Source organism: Homarus americanus, unplaced genomic scaffold (genome assembly GCF_018991925.1).
Source record: "Homarus americanus isolate GMGI-L3 unplaced genomic scaffold, GMGI_Hamer_2.0 scaffold53687, whole genome shotgun sequence".
Lineage (NCBI taxonomy): Eukaryota > Metazoa > Arthropoda > Malacostraca > Decapoda > Nephropidae > Homarus > Homarus americanus.
In genome coordinates, this window is record NW_024745301.1 from 363,727 (window position 1) to 379,011 (window position 15,285).

The 15,285-nt window shown below is 39.6% G+C and overlaps 1 long non-coding RNA gene across 1 annotated transcript in view; it reads left to right on the forward strand.

Annotated features, from left to right (window-relative positions):
• The first annotated feature begins 3,283 nt into the window (after positions 1 to 3,283).
• LOC121878625 overlaps positions 3,284 to 15,285 on the forward strand; it is a 29,681-nt gene continuing 17,679 nt past the window's right edge. The window contains exons 1-2 of the long non-coding RNA XR_006091193.1: positions 3,284 to 3,482; positions 10,073 to 10,162. This is a non-coding gene — a long non-coding RNA (uncharacterized LOC121878625). The remainder of the gene's footprint in view (positions 3,483 to 10,072; positions 10,163 to 15,285) is intronic.

The window sequence follows — 15,285 nt, forward strand, 5'->3', positions numbered from 1 at the left end:
TCAAACATCACCATACATTATACATCAACTTTAGAGGAAGTTCTCATTAAATTACTGGGATTATGCAATGAAAAATTTGATAATTTATTGGTGATTGACTTCACTGTAACTTATTCATTGTTAATTATTGAGTTTTATCTTTTATTTTTGGACGTTTGAAAGTTATTCAGTTTCCTCCAGTGTATAACAAGGGAGGTGTGTGTGTGTGTGTGTGTGTGTGTGTGTGTGTGTGTGTGTGTGTGTGTGTGTGTGTGTGTGTGTGTGTGTGTGTGTGTGTGTGTGTGTGTGTGTGTGTGTGTGTGTGTGTGTGTGTGTGTGTGTGTGTGTGTGTGTGTGTGTTCAGAATCATCATATATTACACCTTATCGTTAAAGATTTACCTGTTATTCCTAATTAAAGAAATGGATATATAATTTGATATAAGTATGTTTACCACACCTGATATAAGGTAGTAAGGGTGTTAATTACAGGTAAATAATCATTAAGTGACAGGTATGGTAGCAAATAAGGTGATGTTGTTATTGTATCTAACTTATTTTCACCGTTAAGTTCCAATCGGAATGTAATCGTTGCGTTAGTAATAATTAATCGATTCTCGTCTCGATTAACTATAACAGAAATACCATTTTTTTAATACTACGAGCGTTTGTAATTGTTAATCGTTAATTTGTTATTGGTGAGTCGTGGTTAGGTTAGGTTGTAGAGGTTGTGTGGTAGATCAATGTTGTGTCGTGTTGTAGGGTTGTCTTGTAGGGTAGTGTTGTAGGTGTTGTGTTGTAGGTGTTGTGTTGTAGGTGTTGTGTTGTAGGGTAGTGTTGTAGGGTTGTCTTGTAGGATAGTGTTGTAGGTGTTGTGTTGTAGGGTAGTGTTGTAGGGTAGTGTTGTAGGTGTTGTGTTGTAGGGTAGTGTTGTAGGGTAGTGTTGTAGGGTAGTGTTGTAGGTGTTGTGTTGTAGGGTTGTGTTGTAGGGTTGTGTTGTAGGGTTGTGTTGTAGGGTAGTGTTGCAGGGTTGTGTTGCAGGGCTGTAATGTAGGGTTGTGTTGCAGGGCTGTAATGTAGGGTTGTGTTGCAGGGTTGTGTTGCAGGGTTGTGTTTGTGAGTGTTGCAGGGGTTTGTGTTGCAGGGGCACCTGCCTTAATGTAGGGTTGTGTTGCAGGGTTGTGTTGCAGGGTTGTGTTGTAGGGTTGTGTTGCAAGATAAGATCGAATAACGTGAATATTTTCCTCATCATGTAACGTTATTGGCATGTGTTGAGGGTCACTCTTGTTGTCCACAATAAGTTGAGTATACGACTGAGTACAACTGATTACTACCTTTCCAGTCCACAGTAAGTTAAGAATACGACTGAGTACAAATGATTACTTTCCTTTTCAGTCCACAATAAGTTAAGAGTACGACTGATTACTTCCTTTTCAATCCATCTAAGTTATGAGTACACTTGAGTACTTTATTTCTATACAGTTACTTTCCCAATCTGATAAAACTTAATACCCAGGGTCAGTGTTGACGATGAGTGTTTAACCCACGCGTTTGGGGGTAAAGCGGCCAAACTAACCATATCAGATGACGGGTCTTATGGTAATATTTCCTCTCCGTTAAGTCTGTGTTATCTGTATACGAACCATCTAATTGCAGGAAGACTATTGGTGGTGCACACGGTAATTAAAGCACTTTATTGTTTCCGAGGTGGCGGTTAATGATGTAATTGGAGGTGTAGTTTACCCCCCTTTTTCTTCCCTCCTCCTCCTCTTCCCCCCCTCTCTACCCTCTTCTTCCCCCTCCTCCTCCCTCTCTCCCCCCTCTCTACCCCTTTTACCTCCTTCCTCCTCCTCCTGCACCATAACTCACCCGGGTATCATCAACAGCCCCAGCAAGGCCCGCGAGACGTTCCAACACTACATCACTGGAAGAATTTTGTATAATTTTTTTTTTTACATATTAAATGAAAAAAAACCCTGATAATTCTCCTCTATTTCAACCTTATTTTCTTATATTTCAATAGTAAAATAATAGAGAAATCCTCCATTAATGAGCCAAGAATTCTAAAAATCGAACTAAAATCATAAATTCGGTGCCATAAATTGATCAGGTTAGGTTAATACGTAAATATTTGGAAGGTGAGCGTAATATTAAAAACACCTGCACAAATGGTCGCATTATAAATAGTCTTTAATCACATCTTATTAGTATGCATCAAGTTATCTCAGGTGTGACCAGGTATAGGCGACTCTGGCCCCTCGGTAATAGGTCACGAAGGTCGAGGATTCTGGTGGCGTTGATTGACATCTTTCTGGCTGTCTGTAGTCTGAGGCTAGGGGAAAGGGGGAGGGGGTTAGTTTGGGGGTAGGGGGTTAGTTTGGGGGATGGGGTTAGTTTGGGGGAGGGGGAGTTTCATGCCAGTGTGTCATAGATTTATAATTTTGCAGAGTTTAAACACTCTCTCTCTCTCTCTCTCTCTCTCTCTCTCTCTCTCTCTCTCTCTCTCTCTCTCTCTCTCGGTCTTTGCAAAAAAAAACCAAATATTAAAAATAAGTTCAACAATACACATCAATCACACTGTTATCTTCTTCCTCTTCTCTTCTTCCTCCTCCTCCTCCTTCCACCATAACTGTAAATAACAACAGATATACAGTACAATGCTAACTCTTCCTCCTCTCCCTTCTCCTCCTCCTCTAACTGTGAACGCCGACAGATATATCATGCATAGCTAAATTAGCCCAATAGCCCGGGTTTACAGGTAGGGGGAGAGAGAGCCACCAAGTGTGAGTTATTACCTGGAAATACATTCAGGTAACCACAATTAATTACATAGTTAGGAAGGTAATTGATTCTCATCCAGTACTTAGGGAGGTTAATGTGTGGCTGAGGGATAAGGGGGAGGTGGGGGGGGTAGGTAGATAGAAAGGAATATTTTACGTTTATTTTCGTTGCAACATTATATTTTGTAGGTATTGGTATAGATGTGTGTGTGTGTGTGTGTGTGTGTGTGTGTTCTGCCTGGACAGTGACGTTGATCCACTTACCTCACTCACTCACTCTCACTCATTCACTCTCTCTCTCTCTCACTCACTCACTCTCTCCTTTTGTTCATAATCTATCGGTCGTCGATGGTCGCTTCAGAGAGAGAGACGACCGGTGCATAATTACGGGGCGTAGCATCTTGCATTAGAGCAGGTTATTTGAATCTATCGCCGGGGGCAGCACCTTCCTCCATTATAATTAATTAATGGCCAAGTCCCGGGCAACAAGACCAGGGTGTGACTCTAAGCCTTGCCTCAGTTACCTTACTTCATGGTGGTGTTGCTGTTCCTGCTCCCTGTTGTTTCCCTCGCTGTATTACTCGACTCCTGCTGTTGTTCCTGCTGCTGTAGGGGATGTTGCTGGGCCTGAAGATGTGTTGCTACAGCCGGAAGATCGATTTTTGTCTTCGACCATTGACTGTGTTTTCGTCATCTCTTCATTGCCAGGTTTATTTTTTTTAATGTATGTGTTTTTGTTGGTATGTTTTCCTCACCTTCTCCCTTATTTTTCCTCACCATCATTCTTCCTCACCCTCACCATCTCCCTCATTCTTCTCCATCATCCTTATTCTCCCTTACCCTCTACCTCATTCACCCTCTTCTTCACTCTCATTCTCCCTTACCCTCTCCCTCTACCCCATTCCTGTTTTAACCTAACCTAACCCTAACTTCACCAACCCTAATCCTGACCTAATCTACACCAACTTTACCTTAACCTAACCAATCCTTCCCGTAATTTAAACCAACCCTATTCTAACCTAACTACTCTTAATACTAACCTAATCTGCCCTTAACTTAATCTCACGTAACCTAAATCTGAGATCCGTTCCTTAACTATAGGATTTCAGGTGTTGGTCCAAAGGATTTAGTTACTTAAGTCCTTACAGGTAAATCCCTAAATAGGTAATACGATTTTGTTTATGTTTTTTAATGTGGTGAAAATTAATAGTAGGTTGTAGGGTCTTCTTCTTCTTTTTCTTCTTCTTCTTCTTCTTCTTCTTCTTCTTCCCCCTCCTCCTCCTCCTCTGAATATTTTTAAACTCGCTAGAACCATTTAAGACCCAAACGCAGGAAACTATCTCCAATTATCGCTGGGAAATGAATGCAATAGAAGAAACTAATTAACCGTAATATGCTGATTAGCGCTGTTGTCCATCGCCCCTCCGGAAATGAACTAATGGTAATGATTGCCGACCTCAAGCGCTAGTTGTCGCATTATTAAGTTTTTCGTCCGTCTGTTAGTGGTGAAAATGGGGAGATGAATGTTTGTTTTACTGAGCAGGGCCGGAGGGGGAAGGGGCCGGAGGGGAAGGGGGCCGGAGGGGGAGGGGGCCGGAGGGGAAAAGGGGTCGGAGGTGGTTAAAATTACGCGCGTAAAAATTCGTGTCAACGTAGGAGAGGAATAGCTGATTTAGAGAGACAATTGAGGGGCTTTTTTTGTTAATTTTGCTTTTTACTCTGTTTTAAATTGTAGGGAAAAGAGGGTAAATGCTTTTATTTCGGGGGCTTTTGTGATTTTCCTATTCTTTTGGCTTTTTTATGGTGATTTTTGTATAATGTGTTTTTTTTTTAGTTATTTTTATTATTATTATTATTATTACTATTATTATTTAAGACAGCATTACATTGTTAGAGTTATTGTTAATAAATTAAATATATTTCCTATGTAAATTTATCGTGAAGAAGAGTGATTTATTTCATTACAAAATAATTGAAATTTATATAGAATTAGAGAGTAAATTTAATTGGAATCTTAACTCAATTTAAAATCAAAGGGGAATTAATTTTTATATAGAAAATTGTAAAACATATTAATTTATTTTCATATTTATTGTTGATAACCTGTATGTGGTCTACCTGTTAGAGCGGCCATTTTGTATAACCTTACACTGTAGGCTGTTTATCATTAACCTACAGAAACTTATATTATGTAGTAGGATTTATTTAGCGACGAGGCTGTGTACTCTCTCTCTCTCTCTCTCTCTCTCTCTCTCTCTCTCTCTCTCTCTCTCTCTCTCTCTCTCTCTCTCTCATGAAAATAACTACTTGGCAAATCCATTCACTTAAAATCTAAAAAAAATAATAGTAAAAATAATAATATATTCGGCAAAATTTACATCTCTATCCATAAGCAACATTACAGCTACAGGTTAAAGTTATTGTAATTATCCTGTGGCAGTAGTTACAAAATACAGCCATATTTTTCTGAAACCAAATACCAGTCTTGAATTTTAGTTGTTGTTGTAAGTTATAAGTTGTTAAAATATAACATAGTGAGCGTGTTAAAAGAGCTGGGTAGTTGTAGCAATCATAATAACAACCATAAAATGAATACAATAATAATTTTATATATTATTACGATTATTAATTATTTTATCTACTGTGTAAACGTGATGAAAAGACCTTATTTGTTGTAACACGGAAATAAGCATAAAACCAAAATATCAACAATTAGAGAGGCTTTACTATCAGAATTACAAAGTTTATACAGAAATACATTATAATACAGTTACAGAATAAAGCCTACAGTACTGTATCACACTTTGACTATATAAAGTTGGTTCCTTACTGTAGCCATGAATATTACTGTATCAAAATATTACTTAATTGAATCATACAGGTATAAACTACAGGTATTGCAGGTACAGTAATACCCACTTGACTGTATCGTAAAGTTATGGCTTATCGTAGAACTGTATTTAAATGTACCTGAAGACTATTTACATTAGAATTTAATTACAGTATAAAGTACAGGTACAGTAATTCTCCTGTGATGACTGCATTATAAACGTGGTGTCATTAGGTGTATTCAAATATCAAAATGGTTATTAATTAATTTACTTATTTATTTAGTGAATTATCCATATTTAAAAGACTTTTGTTGTTTTATTGTTTATTATTTACATTGTTATGGTTTTAATATTTTGCTGTTATTATTATTATTATTATTATTATTATTATTATTATTATTATTATTATTATTATTATTATTATTATTATTATTATTATTATTATTATTATTATTATTATTATTATTATTACTATTATTATTATTATTATTATTATTATTATTATTATTATCATTATTATTATTATTATTATTATTATTATTATTATTATTATTATTATCGAATTTGAAAAAGAGCGAAACTAAATTTGTTTTAAATAATAAATTAATTTGATTATTGCCAAAATAAATAGAAATATAATACAGTATATTGACAAGGTTATAATAGCAATAATACATCAATTGAAATAGATCGAAAATCACTTAATATAAATAGTAAATAAATTGAAATTGAAATAGAACAAAAATATCGTTGGTAAATATAAAGAAATTATATAATATTATACTTGTGAAATGTAAGAAAATATAATCAAACTATTACAAAAACAATAAATAGTAAACACAAACAAATCAACATACAATAAATATAAATTAACATAATAAATATAATAAATTTAACTTAAACTACGACAAAAACGTTAAACCACTGTATTGGTCTAATGAAGCGATGTTCCTCAATAAAATTAATATACAACAAACGTTTTACTGATGAATAAAATGTTTTAATTATCCATTATATGTAAATAAAATTAATGGTTTTATTTTCGAGGTATTTTGTCCATCAGTAAGATATAGATAAATATTTGGGCGTTTCTGTGTTTTTCTTTATTGAATCTGTAATATTAATTTAATATTTGTTTCAGTTCGTAATGTAATTAGTTTGATAAAATTTCAATTATTATTATAATCATCATTATTATTATTATTATTATTATTATTATTATTATTATTATATTATTATTATTATTATTATTATTATTATTAGTGTTAATACTGTTAATAGTAATAATAGAAATATTAATGATAATAAAAATTAATTTTGCTCATAATCTCAGTATAGGTCGTCCTGGACACGCTGATTAACGATCTGTGGTCGAAATGTTGATATTTAGATAATTAATTGTCTTAATAGTACCCTATATTATGTTTTGATAATTAATTATGTTATTTAATATGAGGATACTTAATAATAATAATTAATTATCTAAATATCAACAGTTCGACCACAGATCGTTAATCAGCGTGTCCAGGACGACCTATACTGAGATTATGAGCAAAATAAATTTCTTGGGCCGAAAAATTTAAAGATATATTCCCTTTTAAAATAAATTGATTGATGGACAGATATAAGAAAATAGAAAAATATTCAATACTCGCTGAAGACTGTAGTTGTTAAACACGGTAGACCAACAATACAATACCTGGCTACTGTATGACTAGTGAAGATTATTACAGTTTGGCCTCTATCAATGTCAACCCTTTACTAAGAGACGCCACTTTTAATAATTTACTTGATTAATGCCAGACGATTTTATTCGGCAAAGGGTGTTTCTATCTATCTATCTATCTATCTATCTATCTATCTATCTATCTATCTATCTATCTATCTATCTATCTATCTATCTATCTATCTATCCGTATTTGTCTTATCTGTCTGTCTGTCTGTCTGTCTGTCTGTCTGTCTGTCTGTCTGTCTGTCTGTCTGTCCACCATTACTTACAGTACACATAAAACAAAGGGCTCCACTAACCCGACCTCACGAGCCACTGCAACAAGCGACGTTATTATTGCACATGTTGCATTGCAGTGAGCCGCTGTTGCACAGAGGACAGGTGTGATGGCGTTAGTGATGAATGATATTATTGGTGTTGTTAAGGCGTGAAGGAGTTAATTACACTGTCTGAAGGGTGTATCTCCTGCCTGAGTTGGTAATACTTGTTAGGGAGTGTTATTGTGAAGTTGGTGTTCTGAGCTGGTATCATTGTTTTGTGTTAGGAGCTTGGTCGCCTGCGTTGGTAATACTTGTTAGGGAATGGGTTATTGTGAGAGTGGTATATTGTATTGGCATCACTGTATGGTATTAAAACCTTTATAATCCTCTCAGGTAATTAAAAATATTCACAGGTAAATATTATTCACTCAGGTACTCATTCACTCCCTGTCACGCATTGCCACTCATTTTCACTCACTCATTCCTATTCATTCATGTTCACTCATAGTTATTAACAATTTACTCAACAGAACATTCGACGTGTATGATTATGAAGTGAGATGCATATTTCAGTAGTTAGAGTATGCGTTCAGTTTGCGTAAGGTATGTGAGACGCATGCGTAAGTTCGCGGGCGGCGGGCGTTCTAGCGTTCTCTTGAAATAATGACGAAATAAACACACTTGGGCGTTCTAACATTCGACTGTAACTAAGAAGAATAAATAGAAAATTATTAAACGTACAAAAACTTTCTAATTTCCCCTGATGACCTTAGTGATTACTGTTAGTTTAAGACGGAAGTGTCACAGGGGTCATACATACAGGTGACCCATTAACCTGACCTCAAAGGGACTGCCGCCATCACCCGCGGCAGGTCATTTGAGGTCAAATCGGGCCAGACAGTGTTAAGACGACTTCCGGTACTGGGTCAGTCAAGTGATCAGTGATTACCTAAGAAAAGAGCCAGGTGACGTTTGTTTACTTACAAATCAATAATTATCACTTAAATATTTGTTCTTCGTCTTATATTCGAAGCATCTCAGCGAGTACTTCACAGCGAGTACAAGTTAATGATGGTGTTTGGTAACTTGTTCTACTCACCCACAACTCTTATTTATAATCCAGTGTTTATCTGATTCCTTATTTGATGGAAAATATTGTTACGTGTTCGCTCTTGGTTTGATAGTTTAAATACCCGAGTTATATCATCTTTAACCTTTTCTTTCATAATACATATTGATCCTGTCGACCCACCCCCCCCCCACTCTACGTCTCTTAAGATAATATAAATTTAGTTTCTCTATCTGCCTCTGTATGAAAAGGACTAACTATTATCCTTCTCTGAATCTAAGTCTGGTCTCCCTAACCCTGGATGTAGTAAAGTAACAACACTGCTTCCGTCACTAACTCTCCTTGAAACCCCAGTACTATGTTGGTCTTATTGCCTACATAGACACATTGCTATCTTGGTTTAAGGTTCCTACTTATCATCGCCCTTAAAACTTTCTCACACTCAGATTTCTCTATAGTTACGGTGTTGAGTTGATGGCTGGTTCCTTTATTTCCTTCCCTGGGTCTTAGATATTTGCATTTTTCTTCAGTATATTTGTCATTTTTCGGTCCCTTGGTAAAATCTTGTTAAGGTTTACTTGTAGTTTTGTCGAGTCTTCACCTGAAATAATTATACACCTTATATTTGTGTTATCAGTTGATTCACTTACGTTACTGGCTATGTCTGTATCTATATTATACACCGTATGTTGGCAGTAGTTAGTATGTGCGACCAGCTGGCGAGACGCAAGAGTAGGTTCAGTGACTGTGAGTTCTAACAGGCCCCATTACTGACAGGCCCCACTTCTTACAGGCCCCACTTCTAACAGGCCCCACTTCTAACAGGCCCCACTTCTAACAGGCCCCACTTCTAACAGGCCTCATTTCTAACTAGCCGTAGTCCTAACAGGCCCCAGCAGTGGCAGGAGGAGGCGGAGGTGGTGGTGGTGGTGGCAGGATACACTAGGAGGGTCAGGTAACACACCCACCTGAGGGAGAACACAATTACCTGGGCAGTGAGCAGGTAATAGTACCCACTGCTGCCACTAGCGGACGTCCCGTGGTTCATCTGGGTTTATATGTTAATTGATTCACGCCTCCAATATCTTTATCATTTACCGTGTGCTTGTCGACGGTGTGTGAGGGGTGTGGGTGTGGGTGTGGAGGGGTTTGAAGGGTGTGGAGAGACGTGGGTGTGTGTGGAGGAACCAGGTGCTTGGGCAGGTGTGGGTGTGTGAGAGAGATGTGTGCGGATGGATAAAGGAGGAGAGTTTATGTCTGCATTCATTCAAGATATTAAATGATTTTAAGAACGTGAGACCATTTTTTGTGGTATAAGTTGTACAGGAGAACGTGTCTGGCCTTATGAAGGGATGAAAACACGAACGTTCCCACAGGTATTATTATTATTATTATTATTGTTATTATTATTATTATTCCTTCCAGGTGCTGCGGTCCGTCACCCCCGTCGCTGTCACAACACTGGTCTGGACGGAGCAAACAGGAGAGTGTGGCGGCAACAACTTATTCGTGTGTGTACGTTTGTCTTCTCGTGTTTTATCCTAATGTTGTAGAATTGAGAATATAATTTTGCCTCTTCAGTTTAGAATGAGTAATATTTTTCGAGTGTTTGAACGATGTATTGAGTAGTAGGGGAGAGGAGGGGGTTACAGGTAGTGAGAGTAACTAGCTATAGATGACACACCTTCAGTCAGTCACACCCTTAGAGTCTGTTTAGGCTGAGTAACACGTTATATAACCTCGTCTGTGTTTTCAATCTGAAGTGAGTATTTGGTTCCACTTTAAGCTATTCTCTACCTATTAAATTCTATCTCTAAGGTATACTTGAGTCTGTTCTCATGTAACCTATCACACCTATGGTGGATTATAACATACAGGTGTTACCCATTACTACAGCTGTCAGGGCATGGAAGGGGGGGGGGGTGTCTGATTAGGCTCATAAAGGTGTTACTCTACTACAGGTACGTGGAAGCCAGGTAAGAGGTCGGGGAGGCTGATCATCTTCTCATAAAGGTGTGAGTTTGCCTTGGTGTTTATCCCTCTCAGCCAGCACCTGTGGCCGAGTGTACATAGATGACCGGGCAGGGTAGTGCAGGTAGAGGTGTGTGTTAAGTGGCTGGTGTACAGGTGTAGGAAGAGGGTTGGGAGAGATAGTAGACGTGGATAAGGATGGATGGATGGATGGATAGGATAGGATTTTTGTATAGTGAAGCCATAACGTAATCCACCACTTTTTCTCATTCATTCATAGCCAATGGATCACCTGAAGATTAGGCATTATAACGTTACCTGTGGGATTTAAGTGAGGTGAGGTGACGTGACGTGACTTTTTCATGGTATAGCACATAGGTCTCTTGGTATAGCACAAAGGCCTAACGGTATAGCACAAAAGCCTGACGGTATAGCACAAAGACCAGGCTAACGATATCTACTCAACATTCAATCTCTTCCTGAACACAAAACCTCGTACGTAACTCCAACTTAAGACAAGAAAACAACAATAAAAAGGCAATACTCCTGATTACTTCCCTCTTGTCCCCTTCCCTCTCCCCCCTTCCCCCTTCACCCCTTTTCCTCCACCATCCTTCCCTCATCCCCTCCCTCTTCTCCCCTCCTCCTTCCCCTCCCTCCATCCCCTTCCTCTTTCCTCCTTCCCTCTTCCCTCACCCCTCCCTCCTTCATCCCCTTCCTCTTTCCTCCTTCCCCTTTCCCCACCCCCTCACCCTTCCCCTCCTGGACCAATGCCTCAGGAGCTCAATGTTATCATATATCAAACACCCATCAACGACATCCACGCCTCCATCCTCCCATCTTTCACTCTACAACAACTCTAACTACGTAATTGTAGTTATTAAAGCCAATTACATACACTCACTAACTCGTGCAGCAAGAAGTGATATTGTCCATCTCACGTTTAGGAAGTACAGATGACAGGAGCTTCTCTAGAGTCACCCTGAGTTCGGCCATGACCTCCACCTGGTCTGTGGTCATGAGAGGCGGAAGGAACTTAATTGTATATTGTCACACTCAGGATTTACTTCATGGTGACTGGAATTTCCTATAAGTATTTGGCTGGTGTGTCTAACCTAACCTAACCAAACCCAACCAAACCAAACCAACCCAGGAGCCTCATTGCGCCCCCCTAAACACGCGGTACAATAAGACTTTTAACAGCTTCACTGCCCTCATCATGACGCCCTGGGTTACGGCTATTCTGACCACCGATATAAAAATACTTGGTGAGATTATCTACTTTAAATGTGGAGGGATTATCCGCAGGTCGGCTGTGTGTGTGTGTGTGTGTGCGCGTTGATGATTTAGTGTCGGTATTTCAATCAGCCAAGGACGTGGTTCTGGCTGTGTCCTTAAAGACATCATTATGTTCCAGTAACAACCACAACCACTGTTCATAACTACAACCACAGTTACCAGCGTCACCTTCATTCATTAACTATATACATATGTTTGTTAATTATAAAAGTATTTATCTTCTGAAGTCATTCATTAACTCGTACTGTCTACAAATACTCTAAATAACAACAACAACAACAACAGCAACAAAGGCAACATTAATAATAATAATAATAATAATAATAATAATAATAATAATAATAATAATAATAATAATAATAGAAGCAAAGTATAAGTCACTATTAATACCCAACGCTTCACCAACACTTTCTCTTCACTTTTCCTCTCTTATTTACGTTACTGTTATTCATTTTTTATTCTATATGACTCATGTTCACATAATTTGTTTTTGCAGTTTATTTCTAGTTGGTCCCCTCTAGTCCCCTCTGTCAGGCCATTACGTCCCCTCGACCAGCACTATTGTGACCCCCTTGTCCACTACCACTATTACTGCTACCACCATTGCAATCCCACCACAACCCTTCGTCACCACCTTTACTACTAACATTATTACACCACTATCATTCCCAAACTGCCACCACTATCACCATCCCCCACACTACCACCATCCTCCACACAACCACCATTCTCAACACTACCACCATCCTCCACACTACCACCACCCTCCACACTACAACTACCCTCCACACTACAACTACCCTCCACACTACCACCACCCTCCACACTACCACCATCCCCCACACTACCACCATCCCCCACACTACCACCACCCTTCACACTACCACCACCCTCCACACTACCACTCCACACTACCACCACCCCCACACTACCACGCCTCACACACCACCATCCCCACACTGCACCACCCTCCCTACCACCCACCACTCCCACTACCACCATCCTCCACACTACCACCCTCCCTACCACCCTCCCACACTACCACCATCTACCCCCTGTCTACCTCCCACACAACCACACACACTACCATTCACACTACCCTACCCCCACACTACCACCATTCCCCTTTCCCCCACTACCACCATTCACACTACCACTACCCCCACACTACCATCACTACCACCGCCCACTCCACACAACCATTCCACACAACCACCATTCCCCACACTACCACCATCCTCCACACTACCACCACCCTCCACACTACCACTACCCTCCACACTACCACCATTCTCCACACAACCACCATTCCCCACACTACCACCATCCTCCACACTACCACCACCCTCCACACTACCACTACCCTCCACACTACCACCATTCCCCACACTACCACCATTCCCCACACTACAGGTACAAATATCACCACCACTTCCTCACCCTAACTCAATTTCTCGGTCACAGAATATACACCACAATGTCACAACTCTCCCTCAGCTTACATGTATAGTGTATGTATATGTGTATGTATATGTACTGTATATGTATTGCAGGTAAATATTTCTCTCTCGTGTGTAGATAAAAAAAGATATATGTGTATTTTATAACAATACAATCCAAATTGGTTTCAGGGTGAGGGAGGAAATGAGGGAGAGGGGGAGGGAGGAGGGAGTTAGGGAGGGAATGAAGGAGTGTTTGAGGGAGAGAGGGAGGAAATGAGGGAGAGAGGGAGGGAGTTATGGATAGTGTGAGGGAGGAGGGAGTGGTGGGTGGTTTAGTTGGGTGACTGGCTGATGTGGATGGCACCAGTATAACACACACACACTGGGTCATACGAGATGGGTGGATAACTATGGATGGGGTGGAGGTTGGCCCAGCAATATACAGCTACACTACATTCGGGGTTGTGGCAGGAATGGGTGGCTGTCTGGATAGATAACAGGGGTGGCTAACTGGGGTGTACAGGCTATATACTACTTCTCACTCACCCCTTCTATGCCTGTGGTATTTTTGATGCCCCCCCTAACCTACCCACCCCACCCTAACCCCAGAAAAAAAACCCCGACATGTAATTTGTCTGAATGTATCGCATGAATAACCGACCAACAGCATACACAATTAGCTGCAATCATCTGAGGGGAAGACTCCAAGCTGCCACCTCCAACAGAGCCACATATAGCCTCTCCTGTTGATATACTAGCCAACGGGAACAGCTAAACGGTTTGCTCGCTCACTATTTATGGGTTTCATTACCGTACAAGTGTGAATTTCTTATCGTCGACTTTCTATATTCCTGGAGGCTAATGACTTGACCCGGGGATAATCTATAAGGCTCATCTAGGGAAGGGGAGCGATATACGGGAGTTATTAAAAGTTATTAAGAGTTATTAAGACTTATTATTTTCTTAACTGGAGGCGGTGGGGGAGAGAGGTGTTTTATGTAGTTTTTCGGGTGGACTTCTTCTGTTTTGAGGGAAGGGGGGGTGGTGAGGGAGGGTGGTGAGGGAGGGGTGAGGAGGGTGAGGTGAGAGGGGGTGGGGAGGAGGGGTTGGGGGCTGAGAGGAAGGGGGTCTGTTATTATGTGAGGGGGGAGCTGTAGTGGGGGTTGAGGTCGTGTTGATGTGGTGCTTTTTTCGTATATGTTAAAATTTCTTCAGTTTCTTCCCTTTCATTATTTTATATCACCTAATTATCACAATCTCTCATACATCTTCCCGCGTTCCCCAACTCCCTCATTTTCTTTAATCCTTCATTCCTCACTCTTACTCTTCACTCTCCCTCACTCCTTCACTCACCCTCGACTCCTTTAATCCTTGCCCTCACTCCCACTCCCTCCCTCCCTCATCCTTCACTTCCTCTCCCTCACCCCTCACTCCTCATCCCTCACCCCTCAACCCTCACTCCTCACTCCCTCACCCCTCACTCCCTCACCCCTCTGGTCGTGGTCTAGTAAGCACACAGTCACAAAGGCATGTTTTACGCCTGGTCAGTGTGGGTAATATGTAGCCGAAGTCATACACATATATAACAATAACAGCCTATGTATTAATATATATATATATATACATTAATATACATAGGTAAGGTACAATATATAATAATACACGTTGGTATTATATGCAGGTAGTGTTTATTGTTTATATAACCCGACATAGGGAGGTTTATTTTAAGGGAGGGTGTTACTGAGTCTGCCTCCTGCTTGTCCAGTCGTGTCATCAAGTGGTTGTCATGACGATTATGACTATTATTATTAGCAACAGTAGTAGTAGTAGTAGTATTGTTGGTTTTGTTGTTGTTATCATTATTATTATTATTATTAGTAGTAGTAGTAATAGTAGTGTAGTAGTAGTAGTAGTAAGTAGTAGTAG